Source organism: Phyllobates terribilis, unplaced genomic scaffold (genome assembly GCF_046119375.1).
Source record: "Phyllobates terribilis strain yellow unplaced genomic scaffold, ASM4611937v1 Scaffold_98__1_contigs__length_5973952, whole genome shotgun sequence".
NCBI classification, from domain to species: Eukaryota; Metazoa; Chordata; class Amphibia; order Anura; family Dendrobatidae; genus Phyllobates; species Phyllobates terribilis.
Window position 1 is genome coordinate 3,662,978 of NW_027362858.1, and position 15,196 is coordinate 3,678,173.

Sequence of the window (15,196 nt, forward strand, 5' to 3'; positions counted from 1 at the left end):
CTCCAAATTCAGCCATTTGTAGTGAGTGTGGAAGATATTGGCCTCCATTTAAAATGGGCAAGGCCCGTGGCAAGGGACGGGGAACTGGGCGTAATGGTGATGGTGCATGCAGAGGCCGAGGCCGTGGGCAAGCTGAAATTGTGCCACAACAAACACCCATATCTTCTCGCCTGTCCTTCCTGTACCAATGCCTAGGGGACCGCAGCACACCACTATTGAACCCAGAGCAGTGTCAAAAGGTTGGTTGAATAGCAGATAATGCAGAGTGCCTGGAGACAACAGATCCCACACTTGGACACTCCGAAGAGCTGTTCACTTTTCCATTTATAGATTCGGGTCTCTTGCCCAGTCCACTTGAGAGGGGCAAGAGGAGATCACATGTAGCGATGCCCAAATATTTGAGCAGCCACGGTCACACGAAGGCGACAAGTGTCACAAGAGGTGGACGATGAGGAGACACAATTGCCAGAAATTCAAAAGGAGGACCAGGGTGCGGAAGTGGAAGAGCGAGGACAGCAGGACACAGGGGGAGGGAGGCAGAGCATGCCAACAGGCAGGAAGAAGTAGTGTGGTGGCCGCAGACAGAAGGCAGGCAAACGTTCACCGTAACACCAACACGAAGGAAGTTGCCAGTACAACTGTTAGGTCTTCCCGAGTCTGGTTGTTTTTTAAAGACTCTGCCGATAACCACACAAAGGCCATTTGCACCACCTACCAGGCCAGCATCAGCATCAGGGATGGCAAAACTACCAGCCTGACCACCACCACCATGATCAGGCACATGGCAGCAAAGCACCTGTCCATGGTGCATGCGAAGATGCCTCCTGCCCTGCACCTGTAATTGCACACTCTCAAGTAGCAGGGTCAGGAAGCATGTCCACATCCTTGTACCAGTGCAGCGTTCAGTTGTGCATACCCCAGTCCTTAAAACGCAAGAGCAAATACGCAGCCAACGCCCCACAGGCCACTCTACTAAATTCCCACATTTCGTGACTGTTTGCGTTCGAAATGTTGCCTTTTAGGCTCATGGAGACAGAAGCATTCAGCAATCTGATGGCGGTGGCCGTCCCTAGGTCCCCAGCCGCCACTATTTCTCCCGGCGTGCTGTCCCCGCATTACACAAGCACGTGTCCCAAAACATTAGCCGTGCCCTCAATAATGCAGTTACCGTGAAAGTACTCCTAACCAGGGACACATGGACAAGTGCTCGTGGGCAGGGAACGGTACATCTTGCTGACGGCACACTGGGTTAACATAGTGGAAGCCGGGACCCAGTCGGACCTTGGGATGGAACACGTCCTCCCGACGCCTAAGATTGCGGCCTTTAGGTCAATCAGGGTTGCCCCCACAGTCTACAGCTCCTGCATCTCAGCCTCCATTTCCGAAATGACCACATCAGTCACAAGCTGGAAGCACTGCCTCGGCCAAGCGGCAACAGGCTGTGCTGAAGCTAATATGCTTAGGTGACAAACAATGCTGAGTTGTGGACCGCTCTGAAAGAGCAGGCAGATCTTTGGCTCACACCGCTGAACCTACAGCCAGGCATAGTCGTGTGTGACAATGGCCGGAACCTAGTGGCGGCTCTGAGGCAAGGCAAACTCACACACGTACCATGCCTGGCCCATGTGCTTAACCTCGTGGTTCAGCGGTTTCTCAAATCCTACCCGGAGCTTCCGGATCAGCTTTTTAAAATACGCCGCCGGTGTGCCCATTTTAGAAAGTCACCTACAGCTTCCGCAGCCCTTGCCGTGTTTCAGCAGCGTTTGCAGCTTCCGGCTCACAGACTGGTGTGTGATGTCCCCACAGTGCAGATGCTGGGAAGGATTTGTGAGCAGAAGAGGGCAGTTGTTGAGAACCAGCATCAACAAGGCCGTCTATATTTAGTTCAGACTCCACACAAGACCTCAGGAGTGGACATGGATGTCAGACATATGTACCATCCTCCAAAACTTTGATGACTCCAACAAGATGGTGAGCGGTGATGAAGCCATAATTAGCATCACCATCCTGCTTCTCTGTCTTCTGAAACGCTCTCTGCTCACAATCAAAGAGGATGCATTGCAAGTGGAGAACAATGAGATGGAGCAAGGAACCATACATGGTGATTACACACAGCCCAGCCTCATCTCATCCCAACGTGGATTGGGTGACAATGAGGAAGAGGAGTAGGAGGAGGAAGAACAGGCGCTAGTTTCCTGCGCTATAGACGGTACTACCTGCACAACTGTAATACCATCTGTTCAGCGTGGATGGCCTGAGGACAGAGAGGAGGAGGAGGTGGAGAGCATGGTCAGTCGTCCTCTTGGTGAGGACACGGAAGTCTTGCCTGTTAGCAGTCTGGCACGCATGGCTGAGTTTATTTTACGTTGCCTTTCCCATGACCCTCGCGTTCTCAAAATTTTGTGTGACAGTCATTACTGGTTGGTGACACTTCCAGACCCACGCTACAAGGAGAACTTTATATCTCTTATTCCTGAGGCGGACAGGTCTACAAAAATGTGGCAGTACCAGAAGGCCCTTGTTGCGGAACTATTAAAAAAATTCCCATCTGAAAACGATGACGGCAGAGGTCACAGTTCGTTGGACAACCAAGGACTACAGGTGAGAGAGACACAACTCCAATCCAGCAGAGGCAGGGGAACACTGTAAAAGTTCTGGGAAAATTTTCTCAGCCCATCCCATCGCACAGGCCCTGAGGCGTGGGGTACTTTCACAAGGGGTGCAAAGTTTGGGAAGATGCTGAGGGAGTACCTTGCCGACCGTACCAACGTCCTCTGTGATTCCTCTGTGCCTTATTATTATTGGGCATCCAAGCTGCTTATGTGAAATGAAATGGCTCTCTTCGTCTTGGAGCTACAGTGGTGGCCAAAAGTATTGGCACCCCTTCAATTCTGTCAGATAATACTCAGTTTCTTCCTGAAAATGATTGCAATCACAAATTCTTTGGTCTTATTATCTTCATTTAATTTGCTTGCAAGGAAAAAACACAAAAGAGAATGAAGCAAAAATCAAATCATTGATCATTTCACACAAAACTCCAAAAATGGGCCAGACAAAAGTATTGGCACCCTCAGCCTAATACTTGGTTGCACAACCTTTAGCCAAAATAACTGCGAACAACCGCTTCCGGTAACCATCAATGAGTTTCTTACAATGCTCTGCTGGAATTGTAGACCATTCTTCTTTGGCAAACTGCTCCAGGTCCCTGATATTTGAAGGGTGCCTTCTCCAAACTGCCATTTTGAGATCTCTCCACAGGTGTTCTATGGGATTCAGGTCTGGACTCATTGCTGGCCACCTTAGAAGTCTCCAGTGCTTTCTCTCAAACCATTTTATAGTGCTTTTGGAAGTGTGTTTTGGGTCATTGTCCTGCTGGAAGACCCATGACCTCTGAGGGAGACCCAGCTTTCTCACACTGGGCCCTACATGCTGCAAAATATGTTGGTAGTCTTCAGAATTCATAATGCCATGCACACGGTCAAGCAGTCCAGTGCCAGAGGCAGCTAAGCAACCACAAAACATCAGGGAACCTCCGCCATTTTTGACTGTTAGGGACCGTGTTCTTTTCTTTGAATGCCTCTTATTTTTTCCTGTACACTCTATGTTGATTCTTTTTGCCAAAAAGCTCTACTTTTGTCTCATCTGACCAGAGAAAATTCTTCCAAAACATTTTAGGCTTTCTCAGGTAAGTTTTGGCAAACTCCAGCCTGGCTTTTTTTATGTCTCGGGGTAAGAAGTGGGGTCTTCCTGGGTATCCTACCATACAGTCCCTTTTCATTCAGATGCCGACGGATAGTACGGGTTGACACTGTTGTACCCTCGGACTGCAGGGCAGCTTGAACTTGTTTGGATGTTAGTCGAGGTTCTTTATCCACCATCCGCACAATCTTGCGTTGAAATTTCTCGTCAATTTTTCTTTTCCGTCCACATCTAGGGAGGTTAGCCACAGTGCCATGGGCTTTAAACTTCTTGATGACACTGCGCACGGAAGATACAGGAACATTCAGGTCTTTGGAGATGGACTTGTAGACTTGAGATTGCTCATGCTTCCTCACAATTTGGTTTCTCAAGTCCTCAGACAGTTCTTTGGTCTTCTTTCTTTTCTCCATGCTCAATGTGGTACACACAAGGACACAGGACAGAGGTTGAGTCAACTTTAATCCATGTTAACTGGCTGCAAGTGTGATTTAGTTATTGCCAACACCTGTTAGGTGCCACAGGTAAGTTACAGGTGCTGTTAATTACATGAATTAGAGAAGCATCACATGATTTTTCAAACAGTGCCAATACTTTTGTCCACCCCTTTTTTAGGTTTGGTGTGGAATTGTATCCAATTTGGCTTTAGGACAATTCTTTTTGTGTTTTTTCATAGAAGACAAATTAAATGAAGATAATAATACCAAAGAATGTGATTGCAATCATTTTCAGGAAGAAGCTGAGTATTATCTGACAGAATTGCAGGGGTGCCAATACTTTTGGCCACCACTGTAGCATTTTATCTGAGAGGGTTTTTAGTGCCTCTGGTGGAATTATAACTGATAAGCGCATCCGCCTGACAACTGAAAATGCTGACAGGCTGACTCTTATAAAAATGAACAAGGGCTGGATTGGGCCAGACTTCTCAACACCACCGAATGATAGCAGCGTAACATAAACTCAAATCCAGTGTCTTTTTTGGGAGATGCATTCCTATGCACCTCTTCACACCCACACATGGGTATACGCTTCCTGATTTGGGCTATTTGCTCTTGTCCTCCTCCTTATCCTCATCCTCCACCAACATATTACCAGGGTGAGCGTGGTCCGTGATGCAACACCCACATAATTTTTTTTGAAGGGTGTTTATGATGCCCGTAAAAAAATTTTTTTATACAGTATGTTCATGTAAACCCCCCAGGGATAAATGTTTGTCAGCCCATACACTTAGTACATGGGCATTACAAGTATAGGAGACCTGCTCCTTTCTAATGGTAACATTTTTTTATGAGGCCCTCCTCCACATCTCTTCCAAAGGGCATTGGAGTGCCTCCAAATTTTTGGCAACCCTTGCATTCACTGCATAGGCAAACGCAATGGAAGACCCACTTCCTAATAATGGGATCATTGTTTTCAGGAGGCCCTTTGACCTCCACATCTCTTCCAAGGGGCATTGGAGTGCCTCCAAATTTTTGGCAACCTTTGCATTCACTGCATGGGCAAACACAAGGGAAGACTCACTTTCTAATAATGGGAGCATTGTTTTCAGGAGGTCCTCTGACCTCCATGTCTCTTCCAAGGGGCATTGAAGTGCCTCCAAATTTTTGTCAACCCTTGCATTCACTGCATAGGCAAACACAATGGAAGACCCACTTCCTAATAATGGGAACATTGTTTTCAGGAGGCCCTCTGACCTCCACGTTTCTTCCAAGGGGCATTGGAGTGCCTCCAAATTTTTGAAAACCCTTGCATTCACTACATAGGCAAACACAATGGGAGACCAACTTTCTAATAATGGGAGCATTGTTTTCAGGAGGCCCTCCTCTAAGTCTCTTCAAAGGGGTATTGGGGTGCGTCCAAATTTTCAAAGGGATATTGGGGTGCGTCCAAATTTTGGGCAGCCCTGCCACTCACTGCATATGCAATAACAGTATAGGAGACCCACTCTTTAGTAATGGGAACAACAAAGCATAGCCGGCTAATGGTTCTCTAAGAATAGTGAGGGCCGATTGCTGGCCCTTTAAGAATAGTAAAGGTCGCCTGATGGCCCTATAAAAATAGGCTTTGTGACTTTCAGAGTCCCTCCTTCATAAATGAAACAGGATGTGTCTGATCATGTCTCACACACCACATGGCCAGATAAGGTTGTAAAATGTTAAAATGACATTTCCTGGTGAAAGCATTTGTCACGATTCAAAAGCACTACGTGTGAAAGATAGCCTATAAGGTGGAGGAGTATTTTTGTTTTTGGTTATTTATTTTGCCTTATATACAAGTCATTACCCTGGAAAGGATGTTCATTAACATAAATCCCAGGAAAATCCATTTTGTTTTTGTATGTTTTATTGTGAGTCCGTAAAAGTGGCGTAATAACTCTGACAACATTGTTGACAGCAGTGACCTGGGTGTCAGAAATGCTTCCAGGGGTCTTCCCATGCCATTTGAGCACTGTTCCCATCGATTTTGGCAATTTTTAGTCCCTCTTGGGGAGACACTGGAAAAAAGCTCGAGTTTCCCATAGACTTACACCGCGTGCAGAATTATTAGGCAAATGAGTATTTTGATCACATGATACTTTTTATACATGTTGTCCTACTCTAAGCTGCATAGGCTTGAGAGCCAACTACCAATTAAGTAAATCTGGTGATGAGCATCTCTGTAATGAGGAGGGGTGTTGACTAATGACATCAACACTCTATATAAGGTGTGCTTAATTATTAGTTAACTTCCTTTCCGTTGGCAAAATGGGTCAGAAGAGAGATTTGACGGGCTCTGAAAGGTCCAAAATTGTGAGATGTCTTGCAGAGGGATGCAGTAGTCTTGAAATTTCCAAACTTTTGAAGCGTGATCAGAGAACAATCAAGCGTTTCATGGCAAATAGCCAACAGGGTCGCAAGAAGCGTGTTGCCAAAAAAGGCGCAAAATAACTGTCCATGAATTGAGGAAAATCAAGCGTGAAGCTGCCAAGATGCCATTCGCCACCCGTTTTGCCATATTTCAGAGCTGCAACGTTACTGGAGTATCAAAAAGCACAAGGTGTGCGATACTCAGGGACATGGCCAAGGTAAGGAAGGCTGAAAAACGACCACCTTTGAACAAGAAACATAAGATAAAACGTCAAGAATGGGTCAAGAAATATCTTAAGACTGATTTTTCAAAGGTTTTATGGACTGATGAAATGAGAGTGACTCTTGATGGGCCAGAGCCTGGATCAATAAAGGGCAGAGAGCTCCACTCCGACTCAGACGCCAGCAAGGTGGAGGTGGGGTACTGGTATGGGCTGGTATCATCAAAGATGAACTTGTGGGACCTTTTAGGGTTGAGGATGGAGTGAAGCTCAACTCCCAGACCTACTGCCAGTTTCTGGAAGACAACTTCTTCAAGCAGTGGTAAGTAAGAAGTCGGTATCGTTCAGGAAAAACATGATTTTCATGCAGGACAATGCTCCATCACATGCATCCAACTACTCCACAGCGTGGCTGGCCAGTAAAGGTCTAAAAGAAGAAAAAATAATGACATGGCTGCCTTGTTCACCTGATCTGAACGCCATAGAGAACCTGTGGTCCATCATAAAATGTGAGACCTACAGGAAGGGAAAACAGTACACCTCTCGGAACAGTGTCTGGGAGGCTGTGGTGACTGCTGCACGCAATGTTGATCGAAAACAGATCAAGCAACTGACAGAATCTATGAAAGGAAGGCTGTTGAGTGTCATCATAAAGAAAGGTTGCTATATTGATCACTAATTTTTTTGGCTTTTGTTTTTGCATGTCAGAAATGTTTATTTCTAAATTTTGTGCACTGATATTGGTTTACCTGGTGAAAATAAACAAGTGAGATGGGATTATATTTGGTTTTTATTAAGTTGCCTAATAATTCTGCACAGTAAGGCTGGGTGCCCACATAGCGTTTTTCAAGCGTTTATGCTGCGGAATTTCCGCAGCATAAATGCTTGTGAAACGCTAGGTAATCCGCACCCCATGGTCCCCAAGGGGATTCCGCATGTTCTATGCACATGCTGCGGATTTTTCCGCAGCATTTATGCTGCGTACAAAAATCCGCAGCATGTCATTTAATTTTGCGGAAGCGCAGCGGAACTCCCGCCATTGACTTGCATTGAGACACATAGAAAACGCGACTGTACATTTGTACAAGCGGCTTCTATGCGTCTCTATGTGCGGATGGTACCCAGTTCTGGAGGAGAGATGACTCTCATCCAGACCTGGGTACCATTGTACCTGTGAAAAAGGAATAAAATAACAAATAAAGTTTATACTCACCTTTCCGAAGGCTTCTCTCTGAATGCCGGCATCGCTGAAGGACCTGCGGTGACGTCACAGTCATGTGACCGCAGGTCCTTCACCGCTCTGTCTCGCGATATGCCGGCATCCAGGAAGCAGACAGGAACGAGCGCTGCAGCCACGCCGGGGCTTCGGGGGTGAGTATAGTTTTATTTGTTTTAATTTTTACGGTTCACACTGTATAAATCCATGCTATTTGCATGGATTTATACAGTGTGACCTAGTTGTCAAGCACTTTCCAAGTGATGCTATCGCCTGGAAAGCGCTCGTCAATCTGCATGCGTTTTTTCTGCCAGGGAGATGCAGAAATGCTGCAGAAATTTTCTGCTTCATTTCTACATCGTGGGCACATAGCCTAATAGTTACCTGCATAAACAGATATCCTCCTAAAATAGCTAAATCTAAAAAAAAAAACACTCCAACTTCCAAAAATATTAAGCTTGGATATTTATGAGTCTTTTCGGTTGATTGAGAACATAGTTGTTGATCAATAATAAAAATAATCCTCTAAAATACAACTTGCCTAATAATTCTGCACAGTGTACATTGGGCTCGTTGCTCAGGTCGGGCACCTGAGCATTCCAATGTGCTTGACCCGATCATCGGGCACCCGAGCATTTTAGGGCTAGCCCATCACTAGCTCAGATATCTCGATGAAGTACAACTATATGTGAACCCCATTCACAGGGAACTGAGTAGCAATGGGTAGAGTATAAAATCCAAAAATGTAATCCAGAATGGAACTGTATTCATACAAAACAGGCATAGGAAATTTTGCTTATTGAGTCCCTTAGGGGCTATTGGATTCAGTATGGAAATCCACTCATTTTCCTTTTTTGAGGATACATCTGTTGTGATCACTACCTCTCAAATTGGGCTTAAACACCTCAATGATACAAAAGAAGGTCTCCGGTTTCACCTCGATGTATACTGTTCAGGTGTCTCGCTAATGAGGTGTCCCAACCATTGCATATATATCGACCAAATGCTCCCCCACTCTCCTTCCAGACTCCCTCTAAGTCGTGCCTACATAATCTAGGGGGCAGGTGCATGTGGCCATATATATAAGTCCTGAAGTTTTACAGTTGCAATAATCCCTTAAAAAAGGTATTACCCATGGAGAAATTCAAGAAAGATTTACATGGTCTCATGCAATTACATGTGCAACATTCTCCACATCTAAAGAAACCGCAGACTCTTCTATCCAGCCAAGTCCACTTGAGTGCAGGTTTTTAGTAGAAACTATTCACTAAACGGCCCCTAATTGTACTGACCCTTTCTGGAAGTTATTGTGGGAGTAGATCACACAGCACCCTCAGGTCTGGGTCGGCCACAAGTATATCCCAGTGTTTTCTGAGGATATTAAAGAAGTGGTCACTCTTATTGTCATAACTTCCTATTACTCGTGTTATGCCATCTTTTTCTTGGTGTCTTGGTTAGGTATGGAGGAGTGTCTGTCTCTCCCGCTTTTCTGCAAACTATCATGAGGAATCCAAAATGTACCAGGAGTACCCTTTTCCCTGAATCTGGTTTTCATGTCTATTGCCTGTATATTAAAATCTGTGACATTAGAACAGTTCCTTCTCAACAATAAAAATTGGCTCTTGGGAATTCCTTTTTTTAGGAGGAGGGAGTGGTGGCTATCCCACTTTCATAGACCATAAATAGACCATTAATGCTTGAAGGTTTATGGTAGATGAGTGTCCCTAGGGTCCCATCCAGTTTTTTCTTCATTAGTACATCCAGGAAAGGCAAAGGGTTATAATTAACCTCCAATGTAAATCTCAGGCCGACTCTATTGATGAGTTCTCTGACAAATTCAATAAATTGTTCACTCGTCCCTGACCAGATGATAAAAATGTTGTCAATATATCTATACCATACCCCAATATATGGCTGCCATCACTTATGATCATCCCTGAATATTGTGGATTCCTCCCACCAGTCCAGGAATAATTTAGCATACGACGGGGCACAAGGGCTCCCCATCGCAGTACCCCTGAGCTGGTGGAAGTATTTCCTGTCAAAAAGAAAGAAGTTATGAGTAAGAGTCAATTTTAGAAGATCCTCCATGAAGTCATTAAGTCTGCTACACTCTATTGATCACAATTTCAAGAAATGTCTTACTCCTCTGATACCATCCTCATGCGGTATATTACTGTACAAAGCCTCGATATCTAGTAAGGCCTGCTCCCCTACATGCATGTATACATGCTCGAGGGTCTACATGTAGGGGAGCAGCCAAAGGGAAAACCAATTCCAGAAGGATTATTCCAACTGTAAAACCTCAGGTGGTACTGGGGGAACATTACACTGTGTGGGGGCATCATACATACTGCATAAGGGGCATAATGGGGGCATTACACTGTGGGGGGCATCATACATCCTGCATAAGGGGCATAATGGGGGCATTACACTGTGTGGGGGCATCATACATACTGTATAAGGGGCATAACACTGTGTGGGGGCATCATACATCCTGCATAAGGGGCATTACACTGTGTGGGGGCATCATACATTCTGCATAAGGGGCATAATGGGGGCATTACACTGTGTGGGGGCATCATACATCCTGCATAAGGGGCATAATGGGGGCATTACACTGTGTGGGGGCATCATACATCCTGCATAAGGGACATAATGGGGGCATTACACTGTGGGGGGCATCATACATACATCCTGCATAAGGGGCATAATGGGGGCATTACACTGTGTGGGGGCATCATACATTCTGCATAAGGGGCATAATGGGGGCATTACACTGTGTGGGGGCATCATACATCCTGCATAAGGGGCATAATGGGGGCATTACACTGTGTGGGGGCATCATACATCCTGCATAAGGGACATAATGGGGGCATTACACTGTGGGGGGCATCATACATACATCCTGCATAAGGGGCATAATGGGGGCATTACACTGTGTGGGGGCATCATACATCCTGCATAAGGGGCATAATGGGGGCATTACACTGTGTGGGGGCATCTTACATACTGCATAAGGGGCATAATGGGGGCATTACACTGTGGGGGGCATCATACATACATCCTGCATAAGGGGCATAATGGGGGCATTACACTGTGTGGGGGCATCTTACATACTGCATAAGGGGCATAATGGGGGCATTACACTGTGGGGGGCATCATACATACATCCTGCATAAGGGGCATAATGGGGGCATTACACTGTGTGGGGGCATCTTACATATTGCATAAGGGGCATAATGGGGGCATTACACTGTGTGGGGGGATCATACATACATCCTGCATAAGGGGCATAATGGGGGCATTACACTGTGTGGGGGCATCTTACATACTGCATAAGGGGCATAATGGGGGCATTACACTGTGGGGGGCATCATACATACATCCTGCATAAGGGGCATAATGGGGGCATTACACTGTGGGGGCATCATACATCCTGCATAAGGGGCATAATGGGGGCATTACACTGTGGGGGGGCATCTTACATACTGCATAAGGGGCATAATGGGGGCATTACACTGTGGGGGGCATCATACATACATCCTGCATAAGGGGCATAATGGGGGCATTACACTGTGTGGGGGCATCATACATACTGCATAAGGGGCATAATGGGGGCATTACACTGTGTGGGTGCATCATACATCCTGCATAAGAGGCATAATGGGGGCATTACACTGTGGGGCCAGTAAAGGGGTCCTGTACTCTGAGAACAATACGTTTCCTCCCTTCCTGTCTCCATAGTTGGGTCGTATGTATCTATTACAGGAAACAGAAAAACCTTATGATTCTTAAAAAGGGGCAACACAAGACCCCAAAAGAGTCTCCGTGCTGAAGGGGTTAATGCCCCCTGCGCCCAGTAATGGGGTCTCCACATACCTCCACCTGCAGAGCCGCCACCACATATATGGCTGCTCTGTGCGCACAGGAGCTGTGATGAGGTCACAGGAGGGGAGGAGTCAGGGGTCACATGATCAGGGGCCTCAGTGGATGCAGGACTCTGCTGTGCTGGTTGTCATGGTGCTGGATGAGCTGAAGTTTATGTGTGGGGTCAGGAGGGGTTTACAGTGTGGATGTAGCAGAGCCGCGTGTGTACGAGGTGTACGGAGCAGAGCCGCGTGTGTACGAGGCGTACGGAGCAGAGCCGCGTGTGTACGAGGCGTACGGAGCAGAGCCGCGCGTGTACGAGGTGTACGGAGCGGAGCCGTGTGTGTACGAGGTGTACGGAGCAGAGCCGTGTGTGTACGAGGTGTACGGAGCGGAGCCGTGTGTGTACGAGGTGTACGGAGCAGAGCCGTGTGTGTACGAGGTGTACGGAGCAGAGCCGTGTGTGTACGAGGTGTACGGAGCAGAGCCGCGTGTGTACGAGGTGTACGGAGCAGAGCCGCGTGTGTACGAGGTGTACGGAGCGGAGTCGCGTGTGTACGAGGTGTACGGAGCGGAGCCGTGTGTGTACGAGGTGTACGGAGCAGAGCCGTGTGTGTACGAGGTGTACGGAGCAGAGCCGCGTGTGTACGAGGTGTGCGGAGCGGAGCCGCGTGTGTACGAGGTGTACGGAGCGGAGCCGCGTGTGTACGAGGTGTACGGAGCGGAGCCACGTGTGTACGAGGTGTACGGAGCGGAGCCACGTGTGTACGAGGTGTACGGAGCAGAGCCGCGCGTGTACGAGGTGTACGGAGCGGAGCCGCGCGTGTACGAGGTGTACGGAGCGGAGCCGCGCGTGTACGAGGTGTACGGAGCGGAGCCGCGCGTGTACGAGGTGTACGGAGCGGAGCCACGCGTGTACGAGGTGTACGGAGCGGAGCCACGCGTGTACGAGGTGTACGGAGCAGAGCCGTGTGTGTACGAGGTGTACGGAGCGGAGCAGCGTGTTTACGAGGTGTACGGAGCAGAGCAGCGTGTGTACAAGGTGTACGGAGCGGAGCCACATGTGTACGAGGCTTACGGAGCAGAGCCGTGTGTACGAGGAGCACAGAGTGTGTACGCATAGCTCCCAACCGTCCCGTATTCTGCAGGACTGTCCTGTCACTACGGTTCTATTTATACTCACCTCTCTGGTGTTGGGGTGTAGCTCTTCCTCCTTGGGGGCAGGCCACTCACTGGTCAGTGAATAAATTACATTATATTACACTCCCCTCTTCCTTTGCCTGCTGTGGCCTCTGCTGGGACTCAGACCTACATCTCAGTAGTCAGAGGCTTTATCTCTAACCACTGAGCTACAGCTCTCAATGGTGAACAGAGGAGGATTTCGTTAACTTAACTCTAGATTGCAGGCAATGCATTGTAGAGTCAAAAAAGCACAGACAGTACAGAAGCTGAGTATGCATCTCCATAGAAATACATTGTATATAGCAATGTATTTTTATGGTGCCTGTATACTGAGGTGAAGAAAATGATTTTTTGACCCTCTAAACAAAAGTAGAAAATTTGTGAACAATTACAAAAATATATATTTTTCTGGGAGTCCCTGGGTCTTGAATCCACAACCTTAATACATTATAGCCACAGCGGCCCCTGCTGAGCCACCAGCTCTAATGAAATCATTGCGACTCCGCTTGTGAATGAGGGAACAAAAACTAATCCTCAGGTCCCAACGAGAGATGAGCAGGACGCACAGATGACGTTGCGCTGCCCTGAAAGATAAGAGACTCACGGTCTCCCGTCCACAGGTAGCACTGACCTGGACACTGGACCAGAGACTCAGGAATCCATCCGCTCATCTCTAGTCCCAACTGTCCGGAATACAGTGGACAGTCCTGGATTTGGGTCTACACACTGCAGTCTCGGCCATCTGGCTGAATTTCCCTCGCTATTAGCGCCCCTCTGACAACTGCTCCTGCCAGCGGAAAAAGATACTAGTAAATGGGTGTCGATTGGGTTGTGGCCAGAGGCGTGGCCAAAATTTTCCTGTTTCTGATCTTCACGAGTTGGGAGGTATGCCTGTACGAGGTGTTCGGAGCGGAGCCGCGCATGTACGAGGTGTACGGAGCAGAGCCGCGTGTGTACGAGGTGTTCGGAGCGGAGCCGCTCGTGTACGAGGTGTACGGAGTGGAGCTGTGTGTGTAAGAGGTGTACGGAGCGGAGCCGTGTATGTACGAGGTGTATGGAGCGGAGCTGCGCGTGTATGAGGTGAACGGAGCAGAGCCGCGTGTGTACGAGGTGTTCAGAGCGGAACCGCGCGTGTACGAGGGGTACGGAGCGGAGCCGCGTGTGTACGAGGTGTACGAAGCAGGGCCGTGTATGTACGAGGTGTACGGAGCGGAGCCGCGCGTGTACGAGGTGTACGGAGCGGAGCCGTGTGTGTACGAGGTATACGGAGCGGAGCCGCGTGTGTACGAGGTGTACAGAGCAGAGCCGCGTGTGTACGAGGTGTACGGAGCAGAGCAGTGTGTGTACGAGGTGTACGGAGCGGAGCCGTGTGTGTACGAGGTATACGGAGCGGAGCCGCGTGTGTACGAGGTGTACAGAGCAGAGCCGCGTGTGTACGAGGTGTACGGAGCAGAGCAGTGTGTGTACGAGGTGTACGGAGCAGAGCAGGAGGTGTACGGAGTGGAGCCGCGCGTGTACGAGGTGTACGGAGCCGTGTGTGTATGAGGTGTAGGGAGCGGAGCCAGGAAAAAGCCATTACTCCAAAAGAAACATAAAAAAGGCCAGATTAATGTTTGCAAATACACACAGGAACAAAGACCTAAAAGAAGTTGGCAAGTACTTTTTACTATGGCTCAAATGCCCCCCAATATAATTACCCTGTTCAGATAAGGGTTTTTGTAAATATCCTTTGTTGTCCTTCATAGGCCTTGTTGACCTCTGATGTCACGTCAAGTTCCGGGCTTGACTCAGTTCTGCGCTCCACAGTGAGTGATGGGCTGTGGGCAGGGTTACCCAGTGTGTCACACCCAGCATCTACCGCATGATTTCCCTCTCCTCATTCATTGGGAAAGCGCGCGGTGGATGCTGGGTGTGACGTGTGGTGTAACCCTGCCCACAGCCCAGCATCCATTGCGGGGACCACGTCACTGATATCGTGCCTCACTTGATGTGACATCAGTGGAAGGAAGAGCCGGATGCAACCGGGGGTCACATGATGCCTGTGAGCAAAACCCTTACAAAAACCCTTATCTGAACAGGGTAAATACATTGCGGGATATTTGGGCCACAGTGAAAAGTGCTGGACAACTTTATTTTTTGGAGACATGTTCTGTGGTCTGATCAAA

At 47.9% G+C, this 15,196-nt stretch overlaps 2 protein-coding genes across 9 annotated transcripts in view; both read right to left on the bottom strand.

The window, feature by feature from the left end:
• Nucleotides 1–15,196, bottom strand: part of LOC141198608 (uncharacterized) — a 540,563-nt gene that overhangs the window by 124,814 nt on the left and 400,553 nt on the right. The window lies entirely within an intron of this gene.
• LOC141198618 (uncharacterized) overlaps nucleotides 1–15,196 on the bottom strand; it is a 216,215-nt gene that overhangs the window by 19,290 nt on the left and 181,729 nt on the right. For 3 of the 5 annotated variants that reach the window (XM_073663055.1, XM_073663051.1, XM_073663052.1), the window contains exon 1: nucleotides 11,862–11,946. The exons of 1 other annotated variant lie outside the window; for it this stretch is intronic. The gene's annotated coding sequence lies outside the window, so the exon portion shown is untranslated. Of the gene's footprint in view, nucleotides 1–11,861; nucleotides 11,951–15,196 lie in introns of those variants that run through there. One more of the 5 variants, XM_073663054.1, reaches the window with a different exon arrangement.